Source organism: Lissotriton helveticus, assembly GCF_964261635.1.
Source record: "Lissotriton helveticus chromosome 1_1 unlocalized genomic scaffold, aLisHel1.1 SUPER_1_unloc_84, whole genome shotgun sequence".
Lineage (NCBI taxonomy): Eukaryota > Metazoa > Chordata > Amphibia > Caudata > Salamandridae > Lissotriton > Lissotriton helveticus.
In genome coordinates this window covers 519,176-538,392 of record NW_027611730.1, presented here as the reverse complement: position 1 = coordinate 538,392, position 19,217 = coordinate 519,176, and the positions used below count along the sequence as shown (strand labels likewise).

At 50.0% G+C, this 19,217-nt stretch overlaps 1 protein-coding gene and 1 long non-coding RNA gene across 3 annotated transcripts in view; both read left to right on the top strand.

The window, feature by feature from the left end:
- Window positions 1-4,883, top strand: part of LOC144806546 (uncharacterized) — a 58,573-nt gene extending 53,690 nt beyond the window's left edge. Inside the window, exon 4 of the long non-coding RNA XR_013605828.1 lies at window positions 1,816-4,883. This is a non-coding gene — a long non-coding RNA (uncharacterized LOC144806546). The remainder of the gene's footprint in view (window positions 1-1,815) is intronic.
- Window positions 1-19,217, top strand: part of LOC144806550 (uncharacterized) — a 365,216-nt gene that overhangs the window by 119,613 nt on the left and 226,386 nt on the right. The gene's annotated exons all lie outside the window — the stretch shown is intronic.

The window sequence follows — 19,217 nt, the reverse complement described above, 5'->3', positions numbered from 1 at the left end:
CAAGATCAAGCAGGTTCACATAAGCCTTGCGCTTATTTTTCAAGTACATTGGATTCAGTAGCACAGGGACTCCCTGCATGCTTAAAGTCAGTAGCAGCAACAGCGTTAGCAATCAGACAAAGCGATTCAATTGTTTTAGGTCACCAGTTAACAGTACAAGTTCCACATTCTGTAGAGGTTCTGTTAAACAGAACCCAGACTCAACACTTGACTATAGCAAGACTGACAGGTTACGAATTGACATTATTCCAGCCACACATAGAAATCAGACGTTGCAGTATCCTGAACCCAGCAACACTGTTACCTATAGTTTTCACAGATCAAGTCCCGCATGATTGCATTGAAATCATTAATGCAGTAACAAAGCCCCGACAAGATTTAACAGATGTTCCGCTGACAAATGCAGACCTGACACTTTATGTGGATGGTTCATGTATGCGAACAAGTACAGGAGAGTTAGTGGCCGCGTATGCCGTGACCACTGAAACTGAAGTTAAAGAAACACATCGTATTGATACACTGTCTGCTCAAGCAGCAGAGCTCATTGCTCTGACCCGAGCCTGTATTCTAGCCAAGAACAGAAATGTTAACATATACACTGATTCCCGCTATGCGTTCGGAGTCGTACACGACTTCGGCATGCTCTGGCAAGAACGAGGTTTCCTGACCTCTCATGGTACAAAGATACAGCATGGTCCTCTCATTCAAGCACTGTTAGAAGCAATACATCTGCCTACAGCCATATCCGTTATGAAGTGTAAAGCACATACTAAAGTCACAGATTCTGTTTCCCAGGGTAACGACCTGGCAGATCAGACCGCAAAACATACAGCACTGACTCACACTCAGACAACAGATACGACAAAGACAATAGGACCGACAAATTGTATGACAGTCAGGGATCCCACACTAGATGTTATTGACATTCAGACACATGCTACTCCAGAAGAAATAAAGAAATGGATCGAACTAGGAGGGATCCAAACAGATCAAGGTTGGATGACGAAGGGAAAATCTACATGGTTTCTCCCTGACTCAATGGTTCAAGTCATGATAAATACAGCACATAGTCCTGCACATCTAGGCGAGAAAGCAATGTTAGACAGTTTGCAAAATCTCTGGACCAATAAACACTTACGAGCAGCAGCAAAACAGAAAGTGCGTACTTGCATGATCTGTTGTCAGTTCAATCCAGGTAAAAGCGTCCCTGTAGAGCAAGGTGGATTTCATCCTCCCGATCACCCTTTTGAAGTCCTCCAGATGGATTATATCCAGATGGACCGTTGTCGAGGTTTTAAATATGTCCTCGTAGTTGTCTGTGCTCTGTCCCGCTGGACCGAAGCATATCCAGTCCCAGATTACACTGCTCCGACCACTGCCAAGCAGCTGGTTCGTGAATTCTTCCCACGATACGGTTTGCCTCGTGTCGTGTATTCAGATAACGGTCAGCCATTCTCGTCTGCATTAATGAAAGAAGTTTCCTTATTACTAGGATACCAGTGGAAGTTCCATTGTGTCCGACACCCAGAAGCAGCAGGCCTTGTAGAAAGGCATAACCAGACACTAAAGATCCGCCTTGCCAAAATATGTCAGGAAAAAGGGGTCGACTGGATAGTCGCCCTGCCAGTGGCACTATTCTACATGAGAATGGTCGCCCATTCGAGATCAGGGCTATCTCCGTACGAGGTGGTTTTTGGTAGACCACCGAATATGTGGGGGACGCCCATTCCGAAAAAGATTACTGATGTTGATTCTAACATGTTGACAGATTACCTTGCCTCCTTGATGTCTGCACTCCAATCATGTCGTTCACAGGTTGCCGCAGCCTTTCCTGACAACACTGATGTAAAGCCACATGACATCCGTCCTGGTGACGTTGTACTTGTCCGCAACTTCGACAGGAAAAGTCCGTTGGAGCCCCGCTGGAAGTCTCCGAAGACCGTTCTTCTGACAACAAGGACGGCCGTCAAGATCGAGGGAAGAAAGGGGTGGGTTCATTCGAGCCACATAAAAAAGTTTGCCGGACTGAAACCTGACCAAGGCTCGTCCACCCCCACCAAACACTATGCCAAGTTAATAGACTTTAACGAATCTAAACGAGAAAAGACTCCTCAAGAACAATACCGCATGAAACTACGATCTAGCAAGTCAGACAGTTTAATTGTTTAAGTCCTCCCCTAGGTGAATCGGTTAAATAGTCCCTGACATGTATCCCCTAGATCGAGATAGAGAGAGAGAGAGAGAAGCAAAGAAACATACATATTGTAAATCGCTTTGTAGTCACTGCATAGTGACACTATTAATCATGTTTATTCTCAGTGTTCTAATCATCATTACTAGTATCGTTTTGCCTATCTATTATCCTATTTTCAAGCGTGAACATTCTGCTTACAATGTATCTGCTGAACACTCTTTTAGCGAGTTACCTCCTCACGAGCTTTCCTACAGACTTGCGCTGCGCAACAATACATTCATTAGTATGTTACATCATTCTCATCAGACTAACAATGCTACAGATTGCTGGATATGTGGCCGACTCCCTCCCTTCCAGAACTTCAAGGGAGCTCTGCCCCTCTTTCCGTATCCGTTCACTCACAATGGCTCCTGTGGGGCATGGTTTAAAATAATTAATTCTTTAGATCCCGATATTGCTGTTTTCGATGGGGGTTGGGTTTGGGGAAACCTGAACTTAGTCCTACTAGATGTCTGTTACCCAGATAAGGAGGGACTTCCCACTAGAATAGGAACTGATCTAGAAAATGAAGTATATGGATTAGGTAATTATACAATTAGCCTTATGATTCTCACCGTCGAATCCGAATCTGCACCAGTTCTACCCATTATGTCAGTACTGCCAGTTACCGGTGGATTATGTATCAAGAAGAAAGGTTCAGTACACTTAGGTCATAGTAAATGCACTACTGTGGTCGAATTCAGTGATCATGGTAAATCATCCTTTAAAGCTATCAGTCACTCTTACTTTGTTTGTGGTCATACCGCATACATACGTCTACCTCCAGATTGGGATGGTACCTGTTACATTGCATTCCTTCTGCCACCTGTTTTTCTAGCTCCTCCTGATTACCATAGAAATACCAATCTAGTAAAGAATAGACCCAGAAGAGATATCCCACTTGTCGACTACACAGAAACGGCATGGGAACAGTACACTGATTTTAATAAAGGATTCTTTTTCTTTTTAGGACCTGTCCAGAATAGTAAATTAATACGCAGACTAACTAGAACACTCGAAGCAGTAGTAAATGAAACTGCCTCCGCCTTAGGTAACTTAACAGAAGAGCAGTCCGCCATGCGGGTTGTTGTCCTTCAGAATCGTCTTGTAATTGACGTCATCTTGGCAGATAGAGGTGGAGCCTGTAAGGTCATCGGGTCAAGTTGCTGTGTTTTCATACCACAGAACGCACCATCTGTATATCAAGCTATCACCCGTCTCCATAAAATTGCAAATCAGATACATCAGAATCCAGGCACCTGGACTTGGTCCGGTTGGTTCTGGACAACGTTAACAGCTTGGGGATGGAAGATCCTATCCTTCCTAGGCATTGGCCTAGTCCTAGTATTCAGTTGCTGCCTGTGCCTGCAGTGTGGGCCAGCGATTTGTGGACTGTGTGCCACCTCTTGTATTGAACATTCCAGTTGTCTCTCAAAACGTGAACGAAAGAAAGAAGAACAAATGATGTTACAAGAACAGACTGATCGATTCATGAGGATCGATATATCATGAAGGGTCCGTAGGGAACAAGGAGGGAATGAGGAAAATTAAATTTATGGTCATGTTATGTTCCCTAGCGCGTACCCCACCGACTCCATGTATCAGCTTAAAGTACATGTAACTTCCCTCCTGTGCCAGCTATGAAGACGCAAATACATTTGCGTCCACCGTTAACTTGTCCTCTTTCAGATCCACCCTGAATGGAATATATAGTCTGTTCCTAAGTATGCTATGCCACCGTCTTTTTGTAGTACACTCTACATGTTTTTCCTGCTCTGATTGAGTAGGCCCTGAATTTCTGTTACCGAGCCTCTTTTTGTGGCTCCCGCCTCTGCCCAGGCTACCTCTGTACCCGTGAACTCTGACTTACTTTCAGCGCGGCCCCTCGCGCTCAGCTCAGCCTGCTTTCTGCCAAGACTGACTATAACCTTCGAGTTATCTGTTCCGCTCCTCGAGAATGCATTCCTGCCTACTAGATCCTGTAAACATCCTCCCCAGCTGCAGAGCCAAAGGTCCGACCTGTCTTAATACAAGTAATTCATAGCCTCTGTTGCCAAGCTTCCATGGAAGGCCCCGTGCACCCACGCTTCTCATGTAGACACTCAGGCGCTTATACACGCATCTACAGTTAGCATAGAATAGCTTCTGCCCTAGAGACCTTTCCGCCCAGATAGTATAGTTCCTAAACATCAGATACCAGATATGATAGAAGTACAAGTTGATCTGACATGCCAGACTTCTGTCTCTTTCCGTCAGTGTAAATGTCAAGTCCCCTGCACCCCGTCAATCACACGTCATGCAGCTGCGCACGCATCCAAGTTTCCAATTTCTGCTGACATTGCAACATTTCTGTTAGCACCACCCCTTGGTGCCACCCACTTGCGTCACCTATCAGTGACGTTTCTAGCACACACCTCTAGTTCACGCCTAGTTACGCCTTCTAATTACGTATTGTGATCACATGTATACTGTTATCTTGTCTTCTCTCAGCTGTTACGCCTCTTGCATTATTCCTTATGAAATGACTCAAGTATATAAGCTATGTACTGTAAATAAACAGCAGCGCTCTATCCCTTCTGACACCCCTGTGGTGGTCAGAACATGATATCCTGATCAGAACCATTCCTTTATGAGGAATAAACCCCTTAGAAACTCTAACACCACGGACTCTGTCTTTTTTCATCCGATCTGAGTTATTATTGATTAAGTACTTACCTGCATAGAAATTAAGAGAGTAAATTAATTATTTACGTCAATCCGTGCGTGGGATCTCTTAATAAACAGTTCTTTGTCTTTTAAAAGTGACATTTTTTTTATTTATTTTTATTTTCAAAAACCTTTATTAAGGAATATGAACATGGCAGACACAATACACCGTGCAGAACCGCCGCGCGCGGTAGGAAGATAAATTACAATACAGACATTGAGTTGCAATTGGGTTACGTTTACAGCAATTCAGTAAAACCAGGAATGTCAAAGTCACAGAACCACAGTCCAGGGCTACAGCCTCCCAAGGGGAAGCACGCATAGAAGCACAATAACAGATGAAAGTCTAAAGCAGCAGGGGTGCAGATGGGGAGGTGGGAGCATTCACTAACCAACACCGGCGGCCGCCGCCGACCCAGGGCCGGCGGGGAGCACGGTAGAGGTAGCGCCGCTGGGGTGGGAGCGGAAAAGGAGATAGACGACCAGGGGGGCCCAAATGTCGACAGGGCGGGACCTGGCAGGCATTAAATCCCAAAACTCAGAGAGGAGTCTGGCATCGAGAGACATCCTCCAACCAACTCTCGACCCTAGGAGCAGGCTGCCGACCCCAACAGATGGCCATCCTACGTCTGGCGAGGACCAAAAGCATCGAAATCAGGCGGCGGGAAGCATCAGGGCAAAACTTAACAAAGCCAAGAAGGCACAGGGGAGGGTCTGGGCGCACTGCAGTACCGGTGATGTCAGAGACGGTGGAGCACACCGCCTGCCAGAACTCAGAGACCTTGGGGCAGAGCCAAGTTAAATGGAGCAGCGCAACGCATACAAGTATCTCCAGGGGTGAGCCCGAACCGGTGGAGCAGCACTGGGGTGCGGTACAGTCTGTGCAAGTACTGGAAGTGGATCAGGCGGAGCCGGTAATTAGGGGAAAACTTTTTGGTTTGATTACAGCAATACAACCAGTCGGCCTCCGAAATGTCAATTCCAAAGTCTGCGCAATCCGATGAGATAAGGGCAGACCCCAAGGACAAAGCGTACAGTTTGGTGACTAACTTGTGCGGCGACGTGGAAGTATGAATGAAGTCCAGAGCCGGGAGAGTGGGCGGGGGCTGAGGCAATGTGGAGTGCAGTTTGCGGCAAGTGGCACGTAACTGATAAAATAGTAGCGTGTCCTGCAACCCCGGAGACTCTGGAAGAGTGTAAAAGAAATTCTCCAGGTACAGATCCCCCACCGTTCTCAGGCCCAAGCGCGCCGCGTGTCGGGACATGCTGGAAGACTGGAGTGAAGGGAAATCTGGGTGATCCGAAAGTCAGGCACATCCATCCCACCGGCAGACATAGGGAGAGTGAGGATATCGTAGGCCACCCTGGGTTGTTCACCTGCCCAAATAAGCGAAATGACTAGAGAGCGAAGTTTGCGAAACAAATGAGAGGTGAGGGGGATAGGTATGTTCAAGAAGAGATAGAGGAATTTAGGCAGGACCACCATTTTTGGTATGGCGATACGGCCAGCCAAGGATAGCGGCAGTCGGCTCCACAAAGGGATTCTGGATTCAAGCCAATCAACAGCCCGCCCTAAGTTTGACCTCCACAATTCATCCAAATCCCTAATTAACCAGATGCCCAAATAGTGTGTGGGGCCAGATGCCCACACGAATGGAAAGTCTGGTGTGAAGGGGACAGTAGTATCAGTCAGGGGAAATAGGACCGACTTACTCCAGTTCATCTGGATGCCCAAAAGCCCGCCAAAATGTATGATTTCCCGAACCAGGGGGCTAAGGTTTTCCTGGGGGTGGCTGACATATAGGGTGACGTCATCCACATACATTTAGACCAGGAGAGAGCTGGAAGAGAAACCAATGCCCCTGTGTGTATGGTGCTGCCGTAGCCTGGCAGCCAGGGGCTCCATGGCGATGGCAAAAAGCATGGGCGATAACGGACACCCCAGCCGAGTGCCACGGGCAATGTTGATTGGGTCGGATACCTGACCATTAATGCGGAGACGTGCGGAGGAACTGGTGTAAAGGAGTTTGATATTACGCAGAAAGTGAGCACTGAAACCCATACGCGGTAGAATGCTGAACGGCCACTCCAACGTATCGAATGCCTTGGTGGCGTCGAGCAGTGTGGCCACGGGCGGCAAGTTATGGTTAATTTGATGCCGGGAAGAGAAAATGGTGCGAAGATTATGTGAGGTTGCCCTGCCAGGTATGAAGCCAGATTGATCCGGGAGATTTGGCAAAGGTTTTATTATCTATATTTATTAGGGAAAGAGGACGGGAGGAGTCATGACGGTCGGCAGGAATGTCAGGTTAAAGGAGCAAATTTATCAATGCTTCGCGCAGGGACTGCGGGAATAGCCTGTGTCGAAAGACTCATTATACATGGCCTCCAGATGCGGTTCCAGGATGTCAGCGAACAATTTGTAAAACGAGGCAGGCAGGCCATCCAGGCCAGAGGCCTTGTCACTAGGTAAGCTGTTGATGGCTCCCAATATTTCTTCCCTGGAGAATGGCTCAACAAGAAATTTTCTATGGTAGTCTTCGAGCCAGACGAGGGCGAAGGACTCAAAATATTGGTCGAACTTCTACCGTGGCAAGGGAGTGCCAACACAATAGAGGTGAGAGTAAAAGTCGAGAAAACGGGATTTAATATCTTCCGGAGAGGTGGTCCTGTCCAGGCTCTATCACTGAGAGCAGTTATATAGGAGGCAGCGAGCGGTGGATGTAGGAGGTTAGCAAGGGTACACCCCGGTCGGTCTCTCTCCCCAAAGCGGTGCGCTTGACCCTCTCTACCAAGGAAGGACAGTTCACTGCCGGCTTCATCCGAGAATTCGGTGTGCTTTTGGCAAAGCAGCGCCAGCGTCTCAGGGCTGGGGCACGCCGCCTGGGCGGCATCAAGCCACGAGTATTTCACTTCCATATACGGCTCAGGAGCAATTTTGCTTTTATTACTTGTATTAATGGGGTATAAGTTGGGCCTCCCAAGAAGCTATAAAGTAGGCGAAAAGCCCCTTGTAGACTTTTGGCTCTTTCCTTCATCTCCATTTTATGGTATGAAAAAGATCCTTTCTCGTCAAACACTATCCCAAGATATTTATAACATTGAACTTTTTCTAGCTCTCGCTTTTTGTGTGACCATTTGTATTGACTGCCCTTCCGATTCTTGGTACTGACTTCCATTACTTTTGTTTTGGTTTAGTTTATTGTCATTTTGTTCTCAATTGAATACATTGATTTTTTGTTTATTAATTGCTGCAGTCCTACCTTTGTTTGGCTTAGCAGGACGACGTCATCAGCGTATAATTAGTTCATTGCAAGGGTAAAGTCAGATAAAAATAGATTAAATAAATATGGAGCTAAAACACACCCTTGCTTTAGGCCTTGAGTTTTTTTTATTTCCCTCTCAAGCTTTGAGCCATTCCCTAGCCGGACTCTTGTCCAGGTATCGGTATATAACAATTGTATTGCATGTAAAAGGCTGGAGCTAATGCCATAACGATCCAGTTTCCTCCATAAAATCTGCCTATTTACGCAGTCAAAGGCAGCTTTAAAACCAACGAAACATAAATATAATGGCTGTTTTCTTGTTTTATATTTTTCCATTAAAATTCCCAGTGTTAACACGTTTGTTGTTGTACCTTGACCGTGTACAAAACCTGATTGGATTGGTGGAATTGAATAGTTTTCATTAGCCCAATCAGTTAACTCCTTAAGTAGAACCGATGCAACTAATTTAGCTTCGATATCTTGGAGCGTAATTAATCTGTAATTAGATGGGAGGGACCAGTCCCCACTTTTTTATATAGGAGAAATTATAGATCCGTTCCATGCCTCGGGGACTGTTCTTTATTGGAGAGCATGATTAAATACTGGTGTTCGATAGCTCGACCAATATGATGCTTTCTCCTTATACAACACAGCGGGAATCCCATGTGGGCCGGGGGCACCATTGGATCTCCGATTCTTTATTAATTTAGTATTAAATCTGTTTATTGAGCAGAAAAAATAATCACACTGCACCTCACAAAGAGAATCAGCGCCGACGCCGAGGGGCGGCTGTCTGGGCCGGCGGCATAGTACATGCCCAACATAGTGATACCAGACGGTCATAGTTAACACAGCAAGCCGCCTACAACCCATCCGGGCCGGCCGCGTCCAAAGAGGTGCTCAGAGGATGCAAGTGGAGCTAATAATAATGCCAAGAAACAAGAGTCTGCAAAACAAAACAAAACTGACCCCGAACTCCCCGCCCCCCCGCCCCCCCCTCCTTGTCCAGTAATCAAGCACAGGGTGTCACATCCACGCTGTCCCATCTACGAACCCAGTGGAGCCACGGTCACCGGGCCCTTGCGTTTGCGTGTGCGCGCCTCAGGCTCCGGCAATGGGGTATCCGCGAGGCGTAGCAGTCGTAGATACCGGGGACAGCTCACCTCCCGGTATTCCCCGGTCAGCAGGGAGAGGAAGGGTTGCCACAAAGCTGCGAAATCCGCCCCCCTCCCCGTTGCGGTTAGTGAGAGCTTTTCCATACCCAGGATCGCCCAAAGCCTATGTAGCCAGCCCAGTTGCAGTGGAGCCTGCGCCGCCCTCCAGTGAGCCACAATGTTCTGTACCGCCGCCCCCAATGCCAGTGCAATCAGTCTTCCCCTCCAGGACTTCAGAGGGTACATGAGGGCGTTAGGGAGACCAAGTATGATGTAGGTAGGGAAACGGGGCAGTTGTGTATCTAGGTGGGAGTCAATGAGGTCCAGGATGGGGGTCCAGTACGGACGGAGCTTATCGCATCCCCACAGCAAATGCTCCAGAGTCCCCAACTCCCCACACCCCCTCCAGCAGCGATCGCTCACCCGGGGGTCCCATTGATGCAACCTCTCGGGGGTGTGATACCAGTATGTGGCAATTTTGGTCATCGTCTCAGTGAGGCCTGCGTGATGAGCCGAGTGTCTGGCCCTGTAGTAGACACCCTCCCATTCCTTCAGTGTGAGTTGGCGCCCCAAGTCCCTTTCCCACCTAATCCTGCCTGCGTTGTATGTGTAGGTGTTGGTGAGGAGTAGCTGCTGGTATAGATCCGAAATTACTTTCTTATCCGATGTGCGGGTCCATAGCCACTTCTCATAGTGTGTGAGATGTCGTTGGGCGCCTGGTGAGATGGAGGGGTGAAGGACCCAGTGCCGTACCTGTAGGTATCGCAATCGGTCTGCCTCAGCAACTCTATAGTCCTGCTTCACCTGGTGAAACGGAAGTATCCCCTTGAGGTCAAACATGTGGCCCACCACCCTGCAGGGGGTCGCCCGCCATGCCGCAAAAGCCTTTGTGTCTAGTCCCGGTGTGAAATCTGGGTTATCAAAGATCGGTGTCATCGGCGACGGAAAAGAAGTCAACCCTTTCTTCACAGCCACCCTGTCCCAAACCCCAAGGACGGTGCTCGTGATGTCCGAGGCGTATAAGTTGGGAGGTCTGTGGCGCCGTGGGAGGAATGGGACTCCCTGTAGTGGACGACCGGCCACTGCCTGGTCCTGAAAGAGCCAGTGCTTGCCCGACTCTAGTTGATGCCACTCCACCAACGTGCGCAGTTGTGCCGCCTGAAAGTATAGCGCGAGGTCGGGTATCTCTACTCCCCCGTGTTCCGGTGGCAGGGTCGCAATAGTATGCTTGAAACGCGGACGTCGCCCATTCCAGATAAATCGCGATAGGTCCGACTGGGTGTTCTTGAGCCACTCACGCGGTGGTCGCAGGGGGAGCGTCTGGAACAGGTACAAAATCTGTGGGAGCAAAGTCATTTTAACCGCCGCGATTCGGCCGAGCCATGACAGTGTGAGTGGCCTCCAACGCCGCAGTTGGTCACGGATCTTTTCCGTTAGAGTCGCGTAATTGGCCTCTGCAGTGGCCCGCACCGTCGGCGCCAAGTGGACCCCTAAGTAGGAGATGGAGGAGGCCGACCATTATACCTGAAACTCCGCCTTGACCTCTGTCAGGATGTCGGGGGGCAGTGAGATATTCAGGGCCTCCGATTTCGCCTCATTGATTTTAAAGCCCGAGGCCTGCGCGAAGGCGTGGAGTTCCACGAAAAGCGCTCGCAGAGATTGCATCGGGTCAGTGAGAGACAGCAGTACATCGTCCGCATACAAACTAATTTTGTGAGTGTCACCACCAAAGCGGACACCCGAGATGCGATCGTGTTGTCGCACTCTCTGCGCCATCGGCTCCATATAGAGGGCGAACAGGAGGGGAGAGAGCGAGCAGCCCTGTCGAGTACCCCTGCCAATTTCGAACCTCGGGAAGGTATGGCCATTAACCCGCACCGCGGCATTGGGACGCCGATAACAGTTGAATATGCGGTGACAGAGGGTTTCCCCAAACCCGAAGCGCTGCAACACCTGTTCAAGATAAGGCCAATGCACCCTGTCGAACGCTTTTTCTGCGTCGATGGTGAGGAGCATGCAGCCCGGTCTCGTGCGCGAGCCGGCCTCGATGAGATGGAGGACTCGCCGAGTATTGTCGCTGGTCTGCCTCTGGGGGATGAATCCCGATTGGTCCGGGTCTACCAGCTGCTGCATATACGGCGCCAGGCGATTCGCCAAGATGCCGGTGTAAAGTTTCAGATCCACATTCAGCAGGGAAATGGGCCGGTAGGAGCCGCATTCCGTCGGGTCACGACCAGCCTTAGGGATCACTGATATGGCCGCCTCAAGCAATTCAGGGGGAATGGCACCGGGTCGATCAAAGGTGTTAAACAAGTCGCGTAAAATGGGGGCGACCTGCTGGCAGAATGTCTTATAGAAGGCCGCCGTATAGCCATCCGGTCCCGGCGACTTCCCCACCTTGAGGCGGGATATCGCCGATATGACCTCCTCCAGGCCAATGGGCCGGTCTAGGAAGTCCGCTTGCGCTTGAGTGAGGGTGGGGAGTGTCGCGCCGCGCAGATAGTCCAGGCCCGCCTGTGGGTCGAGGCGATCCGCGTCGTAGAGGCCGGCGTAGAAGTCGCCGAAAGTCGCCGCAATAGCTGCGTCTTCCGTGACCTGCGTCCCGTGCGTGGAGTTGAGGGCGCACACTTGGCGTCTCTGCTCCTGTGCCCGCAGTCTACTCGCTAGAAGCTTCCCACAGCGGTCACCTCCGGTGTAGTACACGTGCTTGAGACGGATGGCGGCGTATTCTGCCACATCCTGGTCTAGTGCCGCGAGCATCTTCCGCTCCGTGCACAACTGGCGCCACGCCCGCGCGGCCCCAGTGCGTTGGTGCATCTGCTCTAATTCAGCCACCCGCTGAGTGAGTTCGGCTCTTTTCAGTGCCCTGTCCTTATTATCGGCGGTGGCGATAGAAATGATCTCACCTCGCAGGACCGCCTTGAGCGCCGCCCACTGAGTGGCCTTGGTCGTGTCGTCATTGGCATTGTGGGCCAAGAATTGCGCGAGTGCGGTCTTGAGCTTATCCTGTGTTGCGGGGGACAACAGGAGTCCGTCTCGAAGCCGCCAGTGGCGCCGTGGTGTCGGCGCAGGCACCATCCGGAGGGTCGCCACCACCGGGAAGTGATCTGACAGTGAGGCTGGGAGTATTTCTACGTCCTCGGCCTGCGCCATCAGCTGTGCGGAGCACAAGAAGTAGTCCAGTCGCGCGTAGGTCTTATGGGCTGCTGAGTAGTAGGTGTAAGCCGCCGAGTGTGGGTAGAAATGTCGCCATAAGTCAGTGATGGCCAGGTCAGAGAGGTGTGCGTGTCCCGACTCTGAGAGCGCCCCCACCTGTCCAAACCTCTGGCCGGTTCGGTCAGCCGTGTTGTGAAACACCAGGTTCAGGTCCCCCCCAAGCAGTAAATGTGGATGTGTAGTGGCCGTGGCAGCTTCCAACGCCGTGAGAAGGAACTTTTCCTGCCCCTCGTTCGGTGCGTACACCGAGCCCACCAATAACGTCTGACCCGCTACCTGGAAACTGTGGAGGAGAAGCCGCCCCTTGATCTCGGCCTCTTTCTGCATGACCCGCCCCTGGAAAGACCTGGCAACCAGTATAGCCACCCCAGCAACCTTTTTGTGGGAGGAGGAGAAAAATTGCCACGGGAAGGCGCGCGACCGCAGCCTAAGGTGGTCTTTGGGCACCAAATGTGTCTCCTGCAGGAGGCAGATATCGGCCTTCGAGTGGTCTAGGAAGGACAAGACTGCTCTGCGTTTGACCGGGTTGTTGAGTCCTCGCACATTAAGGGAAAGTATCCTCAGTGGGCGTGTCATGGTGGGCGTAGTGAGTGGGAAGCTATTGTTATGTCTGGTGCTCGCGACGTGGCGGCATGGCGTGGAGTAATCCCCTGGTCAGTGCTACCCCAGTTCGTGACTCCCAATAAAGAGCCAACAGGCCCTGGACAAGGAGAGTGCCCTCCCCCCTCCCTCCCCTCATCCAACTCCCTTCCAACTCCCTCTTGCATAACACCCCCTGCCCACCCCCTCCCCCTCACCCCAACTGACCCTCCCCCCACTCCCCCCCATCTCTAGCCCCAAAAATGAACTGTCCCCTGCGCCCCCACCCTCGCCTCTCCCCCCACCCCAATCCCCAAAACCCAACCAAAGAAACCAGAATGAACATCATAGTCCCAGGTCAACCAAGTGGAGGAAGGACCTGTGGAGTAGTCAGAGTCCAAAGAGACCCAAACCAGTTGGAGTCAAAGTACAGATAGGGTACGTGGTGACAGCTACCCCCCATGAAGCTGCTGTCTCTGCATGCCCCCGCAAGGAGTGACTCATGGAGGCCCAGAGGTGTCCTTTGCTACTTCCTGAACAGCATCAGCTTGCTCCTTGGCAATTGTCAATGGGTCCGGCCGGGCCCGTTGCTTGGGCTGTCTCCGTCTGCGGACCTTCTGCCAGCCGTCGCGACGGGATCTTGTTGAGCGTTCCTGTGACGACTCTGTATTAGTGTCGTCGCCGACATCTTGCTCCGGCAGCTCGATCCCCAGCAAGGTGCAGACATCCTGGAGGGAACGCATCTGGTGGAGAGAGCCATCCCAACGGAAGATAAGTCGAAACGGGTGGCCCCAGGAGTAGGGCACCTCCTTGTCCCTCAAGAAAGAGGTGACAATCTTGAATTCCCGTCGTTTTTGGAGCGTGATCGCTGAGAGGTCCTGAAAGAGCTCCACTGATGCATCTCGGAAGCGGAGGGGTCCAGACTGGCGCGCCTCTCTAAGGATCCTCTCCTTCAGAGGGAAGTCCGGGAGGAATGCCAGTATGTCCGGGGGAGGTGCAGGAGCCCGGTGGGGCAGGCCCACTCGGTGTGCACGGTCAATGCGGATGGGGAAGTCCGCCGGCTCCTTGAGGATTTCCCGGAATAGCTCCTGGAGGTATAGGGTGACACTGTTCCCCTCCGTTTTCGACGGCACGCCCCGGACCCTGATGTTATTCCGCCTGGAGCGGTTCTCCAGGTCCTCGTTGTGTGCCTGTAGACCTATCTGCTGGTCACGGAGCCGCAGGACTTCTTGCTGGAGATGCACCATTTCTTCGCAGCGGACCTGGTTCGAGTCCTCCATCGCGGCCACCCTTTCTCCCAAGCCGTCCATGTCTCTGCGTAGTTCCTTCTGTTCGCTCACCAACTCCTGCTTGAGAGCCTGGAAATCCTCTCTCAGCGATCCGAAGAGGGCCTCGAGGAAGGATCTTGTGACCGGGGCTTCCTCCTGGGTCCCACTCTTACTGGACGCGGGTATGGGCGACAACGACGCCGTCTGGACCTTGTCCCCTTTCTGGGATTGTTTCACCAGCAGGTCGGTGATAGAGCGGCCCCCCCTCCGGTTGGCATTTGCCATGTCGGCGTGGTTCGCCATGCTCTCCCTCTACGGTCACGTCTCCGGGATGACGCTCCGGCCGGTCGTGAGGCCACTCGGTGGGCCAAGCGGGATCCGGTGCTGCCGTTCCGGAGATGGTGCGTGGCCGCCAGGTGGAGGTCTCAATGCAGTCCCTGGTTATACTTCGTTGCCGGCCTATGGCGTCCAGCCGTCCACGCTCTGCGTCCGGGGCCCCCGTCTGCGACCTTGTTTGCAGTGCCGTCCCCAGCAGCTCTGCGCAGCTCCCCCACCTCCGTCACTAGTTCACAATCCCAAGTGGTCTTTGGGGGCCGCTTTAGTCCTGCAGGACAGTCACTACCCCCTGGGGGATCGCTGCGATGCGGGGGCTCGGTGAATATGCAGTGTCTCTGGGGGGCCGCCGGGTCCGACAGACCACCACTCGCCAATGGCCCAATGCCCCTGTTATCCCGCGAGTGCTCCCCGGGGGTCCGCGGCTGTCGCGGCCTAGTCCGTCCGACGCTAGTCGTGCCCCCACTCACCGCCTGAAATGCTCGGGGCTCCTCCGGGGGACTCCGCTCCCTCTGAGATTGCAGACGTCCCCAGCCACCTGGCGCCCCCTCCGCTGGTCCGCCTAGGCCCAGACCGGGCCCTCGATTTTGGCGATGGCTGCCTCCCGCCCGACTGCTGGTCAGGGTGTGCGCTCGCGGGCAGATCCAGCGGCGATCAGGGCCGTAGGTCTCTCTATCGCCTCACCACCGTCCCTGGGAGTCCCGTTCACAGCCCCCACTAGCTGCCCCCAAGTCTGAGCACTCCTCCAAATGGCGCAGGTGGGTTCCTGTTTTCTGCCGGCCCCAGCCGGTGCGTAGGCCCCGACCGGGCCCTCGAGGCCAGCGCTGTCGGCCCCCTACTGTGCAGGTCGCTGGGTGTCACACCTATGGGACCCTCTTCTTGCCAGCCAGCCAGCCACCCGGCGCTCACCTTGCAGGTCCGCTCAGGCCCAGGCCGGGGCCTCGATTTTGGCGCCGGTGTCTTCCGCTCCCGGGGCCGTCCAGCAGGGACCAAGGCCGCCGCGGGCCCCGCTGCCTCTCCGCTGATCCCTCACCGGCAATCCCGCACTGTGGCTTCGCCTGCCGCTCCACTTGCCGCCAGCGGCGAGCTCGCCGCCTCTCCGATCACCTGGGTCCGCGGCCCGGGCTGGGCCCCCTTATCATCTGTCCCGTGGTCCTCACCGGCCGCTGTCAGGAGCCAGGCACTCCAGGTCCGAGCACAGGACCCTCCGTACACCAAGGGGCAAGGCGGGCGGGCGAGGCGCTTCCCAGCACGGCAGTCTGCTAGGAGATGTTCGGACAGGCAGTCCGGTTAGGCCCAGGCCGGGGCTTCAATTTTCGCGCCTGCTGCGCCGTTCCCCGCCAGCCACCAGCGGAATCCCGGGAGAGGCGAGCTCGCCGGTCCCAGGGCTGCAGGCGACCTCACTGACTACACCGCTGCGTCGGGGAAGTTTTCAGCAGTGAGATCCTCCGTCTGCCGGCGTGTTGGAGGCAAAATGCAGCAGTTAAGTGGGCTATGGGGGATTTAGGGCAGGGAGCCACGCAGACCTGCGTCTGTTCAGGTCGCCATCTTGGCCACGCCCCCCCTTCTTTATTAATTTACATACTTGGTTTTCTGTTATCTTTCTTTTCTCCTCCAATTCCATTTATAGCCCAATCAGTAGAATTCATTGCCATGTTAGGAGTAGGATTCAAATGCATATCTATGAACGATACCCATTCAGATTCAGTTACTGTTGATGAAGTAGATTTCCTACTAGATCTACTCAGTTTGTTTACTAGAATCCAGAAGCCTCTTGACTTACTCCTTTTGCAAGCATATAGAGCTTTTGCCCACAACTATTGCTTTTCTTGCATTTTGTTCTTACATACCATTTTCCTTACTCCTGCATTTATATTTTTAAGTTTTACTCTGTAAATTAAATTAACTGGGAACTTTTTTACCAATCCCAGGATTCTGTTACGTCCTTTTTTTAATTGATGGCTTTCAAACAAAATTTTCACCAATGAACATGCTGGTTTTTTCCTCCACTGACCTTTATTAGCATATTATTGAGATTGTGGTAATTAATTGCTTTGTGAAGAGAGACCATTTTTCGACAGCATTCGAATAATCTCCTTCGAAGTGAAAATCCACAATTGCCTGCGCAGTGTTTGTAATAGAATCTTTGGTGTTATCTGACCAATAAAGTTTCTTATAATTTACTGTCGTTATTTCTCCCGGTAGTGACCTATAGTTTTCAAATCTTAGGCCATTTAGGTTTAACTCAATTATTTGTTGATCGTGGTCGTTTATATATATTCCCTCTTTCCGATAAGCCAACATTTTATGAAATAGATTCAACGATGCTATAGTATAATCTATTCTAGCACTATGATCCCCTGCTTGAAAAGTCCATGCTTTTGGCAAATCTTGAGGAAATCGCCCATTTTACCATCTTAGACCTCTGGTTTCTAATTCTTATACAAGAGTCTTGCCGATGTTTTCATTCTTATGTTCCCTCATACCCATTGTTGATGAAAAACTTGGAATTGACCATAAGTAATTTTGCCATTGTATTTCAACATCTCTATCGTAAGACCATAGCATATTCATGTTATAATCACCGGTAATAATAATCTCAGGTTTGGTGTCATTGTCCAGTTGCTGCAATATCATAATTATCAAATTGGTCGCCATTGTTCTTCGTAATTATATACGTTGATTACTACAAGAGATGTAATTATATTTTGTTCCTTGTATCGTATTTTGACAATTAGATAATCCTTTTGACTTGGGACGTCCATTTCACTTTCCATTTTTTTTAAATAAAATTTTTATTTTCTTATACAGTAAGTAGAAAGAAGGAGACATAGAGAGAGAGACACTTTCCATTTTTAGCTCAGATGATATAAAAATAGCCAAACCCCCACAAGGTCTGCCATAGTTACTTGTTCTCTTAGCTAATGAGTAATAACCCTATACCCTTCCAATCTAAAAAGAACTAAAGCCCAAGTCTCTTGTAAACAAATGATTTGAAAACAGCACAAAGTAGCGAGTTGGTTATTCTGAATCTTTGCTTGAACCTCATCTACATTCCACGAACATAATCTGACCCTTTTATTCATAATTGTTGGCCCCCTTAAAGAAACTTCAGATTGTAGATGTCAATCCTGCCTGACATTATGGAGGGCTGCTGTTAGCCAACCTAATTTGACAGTGTCAAATAATAGGTCTTCTTTTTTTACCTCTAATAATTTTAAAAGATGCCCGTTGGTCATACCTGTGGGTTTTTTAATATTGAGTATTTCTTATTATTATCGGTTCTCATTGGTTATGATTTTGTAATTTTGATGAAACAAAAGGGCTAGGATAGGAAAGTTGCAGGGGAGTTGTTATTTTTATTCCCCAGTCCTGAAAGAGATTATGTTCTTGCATAATAAGGCTGGCGGCAGTAGAAGATGTCCAAATTACTAATGTTGATTTGCGATTATTATTCTTGATGTGTGGAATTCAATTGAGTCGGTACATTTAATTTTCTTTAATGAGGGTACTGCATTTTAATATGTTCCCACGAGTCATTATATCATTATTACCCCTAGATTTATATACCAGCGTAGAAATTACCTGCACCACTCCTTTTTGATCTGGGTTATTTAATTAAATTTGTTGCAGGCTATTTTCACCTTGAGCATGCTCAATTAACCTTCCATTATGATTATTAACAGTTTGAGACCATGATTGTCGATGTTTATGTAACTGCTTCGTTTTGGTTCCCAGATCTTGTGGTAATTTAATATCCTTCAATGTTTTTAACAAATTTCTATTTGTTTCATCCCCTCTGATACTCTCACTCTTTGCTCTATTTGTTTCCAATTGTGATGGCTTATTCTCCACCTGTTTATTACATTCCTCCACTTGCAGCATTTCTAAGGACTGAATTTTCCCATACTCTATCATTTTTATACTATCAGCTTGCTTGTTTAGGTATTTATTTTTCATAACTGCTTGTACCTCCGATAGATCTTTATTAAATAGAGGGTAAAAGGGTTTTGTTGGAGACATTTGTTTACCCTCACCTTCACAATATGATATTTGGTCATGGTTGTTTCGAGTGTTCAATCTCACTATATCTGAGACATTTGTATTTTGTTTAATACTTTTAGAAGCTTTATTTCTTGCTTTCCATTGTTTTTTCCTCTGACTTTTTGATAGTTAAACTTCCGGAGCTGCGTCTGTCATTGTTGATTGTGTCGAGCATAGGTTTATCACTTCTTGATCTTTTGTTTTATCGTCTATTTTATCTTTAACAACAACAGTATTGTCTTTACATTTTATTGTATCTTTAGAGGGGCAGTCGGTCTTGATGGGTTGAATTCCCACATTAGGAAAATTCCCTTTTACATCGTCAATTATTGTTTTTAAGCCAGTTTGTTAATTAGTGGGGCACAACTACACTCTGAATATGTAGATATTGGCTGAGATTGTGCCCTTACTATTAGAT